The sequence below is a fragment of the Xenopus laevis genome, chromosome 4L, assembly GCF_017654675.1.
Source record: "Xenopus laevis strain J_2021 chromosome 4L, Xenopus_laevis_v10.1, whole genome shotgun sequence".
In the NCBI taxonomy this organism is placed as follows: Eukaryota; Metazoa; Chordata; class Amphibia; order Anura; family Pipidae; genus Xenopus; species Xenopus laevis.
In genome coordinates, this window is record NC_054377.1 from 64,218,434 (window position 1) to 64,224,777 (window position 6,344).

The window sequence follows — 6,344 nt, forward strand, 5'->3', positions numbered from 1 at the left end:
GAATTACTTTATAATATCAATAAATGAACTTGGGGGATGCAAAATTTCACAAATACCTCGGAGCTATGATCCTTACACTCAAGTACAGCCATCAGGTAAGCCCGTGTGACTTATGTCCGGAATCATTAGATAGATTTTAACTTATCTCTTTTAATGTTTTAGGCTGTGCCACTGGGGTTTGAATATTGTTTGCATAGGCAGGCCTAGAACCAATCTACAGTCTTTCAGCACTTGAGATCTTGCACATCAAGTTATCACCTTTAAAACTGCTCTTAAAGGAGAAGGAAAGTCTTCTTCCACTTGGGGGTGCCAAATGTTAGGCACCCCCAAGTGATTGTATATACTTACCTAAAACCCCGGGCCGGTGCTCCTATCAGCAGAAAACTGCACCGGCCTGGGGTTCTTCCAGCGAGCACAACAAAGTGATCCGCTTCCAGCTTCTTCTTTCTACTCGCAGCTGCACATGCGCAGTAGAGCGCGGACTTTAAATAAAAAGTCGGCTATTTCGGTCTGCTGTCCATGCGTGTGCCCCGGGAAATTGGAAGAAAGAAGAAGCCGGAAGAGGATCGCTCTGTGGTGCTCGCTGGAAGAACCCTGGGTCGTTGCAGTTTTCTGCTGATAAGAGCACCGGCCCAGGGTTTCGGGATAAGTAAATACAATCACTTGGGGGTGCCTAAGGTTTTTCACCCCCAAGAGGAAGAAGACTTTCCTTCTCCTTTAAGGAGTTTTGTCGCATCATCATTTGAAATGTAGGCACTATTTTGGAGCTTGCCCATTATTTTTAAAAAACCCTCTGCTATACTATTAGGATGAATTGTGTGTGAGAATGGAAAAGGAGATAAGGTCCATATGCCTTCCTGATTCAGTCATTCAGGTCCTGTATTAGCTAGCTCATAATTCTTTTTACTAGAGATCTCGTTTATAGAATGTGATCACACTCAGATCACATACTGTAATGGCCAATTTGGTCCAATATTGGCTAAATCGTAGTTATTGACTCGTGCTCAAACTTCAGATGTTAGTAGGTATGAAGTAAAACACATTCTGTGGAGAACAGGATTCATTACACTGCAACGAAAGCCTTCTGTAAACAAGCAATGAAAAATACCTGTAATCAGGCCGCTGAATAGATCTGCAGGTAGAGTAGCGCTATTTCTGAAAACTCTCTGAACATGCTGCTGGTACGGTGGTTGCTTTATTGATGGCTTTAGGTACACTTTACATTCATTATTATTTGTTTTAATCTAATTTAAATAAAAAACAAAGATTGTGTATTCACTAAATCTAGCATATAAATTAAAAGCACTCACTGACCTTAAAGGGCTACTGCAACCTCTCTTCAGTAAATCCATCTTTGGAGCTGCCGTTTTTAATGTTTATAGCCTAATAGATGCTCAAATTAGTCATTTACTGAGCTAGATATACAGTTGTTCAATAAATTACGGGGCACCATAATTTTTTGTGGCATCTGTTGATTTTCCAGCAATTCTACACTTTGCCTAAAATTATATGTACATTAGGTTGATTTTTTCTTTTGAATAAAGAATATAGATAACACATTCAAATTCTTACCATTACCAATCAACTAACAAATATTTTATTCCCTTAAAACTTTGAAAGTCTGGTTTACATTGCGAACAGCTCCCACCATCAAAACTCATGAGATGTGCCTTGTCCTTTTCCCACACAATGGACACATAGGCCATAACTGTTTGCTTTTGAATCTTACCAGCATGTTAAAGGGGAACTATCGCAAAAATGATTTTATATAGGCTTCAGCATACTGAAATAAGAAGTATTCTAAATATAATCAATTAAAAATTCTTTGCTGTTTCTGAATTACCAAGTGTATCTTCGCTATCTCTCTCTCAGCATCTGTTTCTCTATATTGTCTCTTCATGCAGGAGTTGGGTGTCAGATAATCATTGACAGTTAGATCCAATATGTCTTATAGGGGGGGCTTCCTTTTGCTTAGAAGATGTATTAGAGCTCACTCTATTAAAATCACCAGACATCTTGTCTCTCTACATGCAGAATTTGTGCAAAAGGCAGTTATTTTGTTAGATTTTGTTTGTACTGGAATCAGTTATTTGACTGAGCTCTAATACATCTGCTAAGAAATGAAATTCCCCTATAAGATATATTGGATCTAACTGTCAATGAATATTTGACACCCAACTGCTACAAGACAGAATGAAGAGAAACAGATGCTAAGAGAGGGACAGTGAAGATACAGTTAACTTGATTATTTCAGAAACGATGTAGAATATTTAATTTATTATATTTAGAAAGTTTCTTATTTCAGTATGATGAAGCTTATATTAAATTTCTATTTTCTCAATCGTTTCCCTTTAAGAATCAATTGCAAACTCACTGAAGAGTTTTGTCCCGTTAAGGTAATCACATGTTGAAAAAAGCAGGACACTGATAAAACCTATGCAACATACAGCTATGAACAGTAACACTACAAGATCAAAACCAATGAAATCATCATGAAACTGGAAAAAAAAAGAAGAGCAAAGCTTCATCATCACTACTGTCCTCACAGCTGCATTGCCTTTATGGGAAATGTTGAGTTAAACACATGGTTATGAAGACAATGTACCTCCATTACTGCTTTACTTGACCGAAAATGTATTTGGTTCTATATAACTTGGGGCAGAGCATACAATTTAATCAAAACTCCATCCTCTTTGCACATGCAAAACTTGGAGCCTAACCCGACAGGGCTGCTGCTTTGCTCAGTGGAGTTTAAGTAGGTTTAATTGTCTGGCATTCCACATTCCAACAGATTCCCATTAGCTTAGTTTTTTTGGGTGGGGCTACTGACCTTTTTAGATCTAGTGAGTGTTGTGTTTTTTGTTTGTCTATTGTGGTTTTGCAGGCTTCTAATGGTAGCAGGCATTGTACATGCATACAAAGTTTTGGCGTGAAAGGATAAGGGTGCAAAAACAAACAAAAATAGGGAATCCATTGGTTATTTAACTTAGCCATGCTTGACCTCAGTTGATTTCAATGAAGATTGGAATTTCCTGTTGGGGTCCTGTTGTGGTTGTAATTCAAGGCGCTGCCATCTTTGCAATATTCAGTGAAAGACAGTCATCCTAGACATATCACATGCACTTTAGGACATTTAGGGGGTTACTGCTCCTGGGAAGATGGAGGTTAATGTTCTGCTCCCTGCAAGGAAGTGCTAATACACATGAACCTGCCTAGCAATAATGCCAGTGCCGTAAGGTATAGCTGCACAGGACTCCGGCAAAGAATTCCAAACATGGGCATAACTACAGAGGAAGCAGACACTGTGGCTGCTGGGGGCCCAGGAGTTATAGGGGGCCTCATGAGGCCCTAATAAATCAGCAATTTCAACATATATTGTTAAAACAGGACAACTTCTGGATATGTTTGTGGCCCTACAAAAATTTACTGTGGGACCCAGTAACATCTAGTTACGCCACTGATGTCAAACTATAGGGGTGGTTAGCAATCAAATTAACTTAAAGGGATACTGTCATGGGAAAACATGTTTTTTTTTCCAAACAGATCAGTTAATAGTGCTGCTCCAGCAGAATTCTGCACTGAATCCATTTTTTAAAAGAGCAAACAGATTTCAATTTTGAAATCTGACATGGGGCTAGACATTTTGTCAGTTTCCCAGCTGCCCCAGTCATGTGACTTGTGCATGCACTTTAGGATGGAATTACTTTCTGGCAGGCTGTTATTTCTCCTACTCAATGTAACTGAGTGTGTCTTAGTGGGACTTGGCTTTTACTATTAAGTGCTGTTCTTATATCTACCAGGGAGCTGTTATCTTCTGTTAGGGAGCTGTTATCTGGTTACCTTCCAATTGTTCTGTTGTTAAGCAGCTGGGGGGGGGGTGATATCACTCCAACTTTCAGTACAGCAGTAAAGAGTGATTGAAGTTTATCAGAGCACAATTCACATGACTGGAGGTAGCTGGGAAACTGACAAAATCATGTCAGATTTCAAAATTGAATATAACAAAATCTGTTTGCTCTTTTGAAAAATGGATTTCAGTGCAGAATTCTGCACATTATTAACTGATGCATTTTGAAAAAAAAACAAGTTTTCCCATGACAGTATCCCTTTAATGATTAGTGTCAAATGTGGCTGTAATACAGATTTTACTTCCCTTGTCCTTAAAAATCTGGAAACAAGGTAATGTTATGGTATATAGTAGAAAGAAGAGTGTTATTCAAAAACCATCTAGCTGGGCTTCTAAAAACAGAGGGTTATCACCAATCAGAGATGCTCCCAAAAGTCATAGTGAGGAAGGCCTACTTAGGCAAGGATACTGGTGTGTACCATTGAATTGTGCCTGAATAAACAAGTCAGCAGAAGGGAAAATTACATAGGTAGACCAGGCTTTGAACTTTATTATTGGCCCCTGCTTAAAGTGTAATTATGGAAAGATATTTCCTTATTTAAGCATATTCAAAAAAAAAAAAAATATATATATAGTATATACTTCATATATATACTGCAGTTAGCAGACTTGGAGCATTCTAAAGGCAATCATATGGTAGCTTTTGTACTCTGTAGATGATACAGTTAATATTCCTGCAGGCAACATTAATGTGGTGCTGTGTTTGCAGTTAGAATAAAGGACATGGCTTCATCCTTGCAAAGGCAAGGCCTTCATCACACTATTAAATGCAATGTTAAATTCTGCCTAATGACTGATGAATTCATCTTGACTAGGGATGTAGCGAACGTCGGAAAAAAAGTTCGCGAACATATTCGCGAACTTGCGCAAAAATGCGAGCGGTTCGCGAACGGTTCGCGAACCCCATAGACTTCAATGGGAAGGCGAACTTTAACATCTAGAAAAGACATTTCTGGCCAGAAAAATGATTTTAAAGTTGTTTAAAGGGTGCAACGACCTGGACAGTGGCATGCCAGAGGGGATCAAGGGCAAAAATGTATCTGAAAAATCTGCCTGTGTGTGCTTGGAAGAGATAGTGTAGGGGAGAGCTGTTAGTGATTTCAGGGACAGATGATAGTAAGTTTGCTGGCTAGTAATCTGCTTGATACTGCTCTGTATTGGAGGGACAGAAGTCTGCAGGGATTTGAGGGACATTTTAGCTTAGGTAGCTTTGCTGGCTAGTAATCTACTGTTCTCTTTAAACAACTGCCATACGTTGACCTTGTAGGCATTGTTTGCCCAGTTTTTTTTGGACGCAGCCACTGAAGCACAGTTGCCAGAAAAAATATGCCATATAAATGCTGAAAATAGTCATTTTTCGCCATACGTTGACCTTGTAGACATTGTTTGCCCAGTTTTTTTGGACGCAGCCACTGAAGCACAGTTGCCAGAAAAAATATGCCATATAAATGCTGAAAATAGTAATTTTTCGCCATACGTTGACCTTGTAGACATTGTTTGCCCAGTTTTTTTGGTTGCAGCCACTGAAGCACAGTTGCCAGAAAAAATATGTCACGTAAATGCTGAAAATAGTCATTTTTTGCCATATACGTTGAGTCAACGTATGGCAAAAAATGACTATTTTCAGCATTTATATGGCATATTTTTTCTGGCCTCTGTGCTTCAGTGGCTGTGGCCAAAAAAACTGGGCAAACAATGCCTACAAGGTCAACGTCGTTGACCTTGTAGGCATTGTTTGCCCAGTTTTTTTGGCCACAGCCACTGAAGCACAGAGGCCAGAAAAAATATGCCATATAAATGCTGAAAATAGTCATTTTTTGGTCGCAGCCACTGAAGCACAGTTGCCAGAAAAATTATGCCATATAAATGCTGAAAATATAAATTTTTTTGGTTGCAGCCACTGAAGCACAGAGGCCAGAAAAATTATGCCATATAAATGCAGAAAATATGCATTTTTTTGGTCGCAGCCACTGAAGCACAGTGACAGAAAAATTATGCCATATAAATGCTGAAAATATAAATTTTTTTGGTTGCAGCCACTGAAGCACAGAGGCCAGAAAAATTATGCCATATAAATGCCAGAAAATATGCATTTTTTTGGTTGCAGCCACTGAAGCACAGAGGCCAGAAAAAAATTAAACCAGTAGGGTTTGCACCCTAGTTTGTAACGGTGGCGGAGGGAGGAGGAGGACGCTAAAGGACAGCTGTGTGTGGAGTCATGAGGCTTGAAGAGAAGGACAGCTGCATAGAAGTCAGAACAAGTCTTCCGGCGTGCAGTAACCCTCCGAGATCCACCCCTCATTCATTTTAATAAAGGTCAGGTAATCGACACTTTTGTGACCTAGGCGAGTTCTCTTCTCAGTTACAATCCCTCCTGCTGCACTGAAGGTCCTTTCTGAGAGCACACTTGAGGCTGGGCAAGACAAGAGGTTCATGG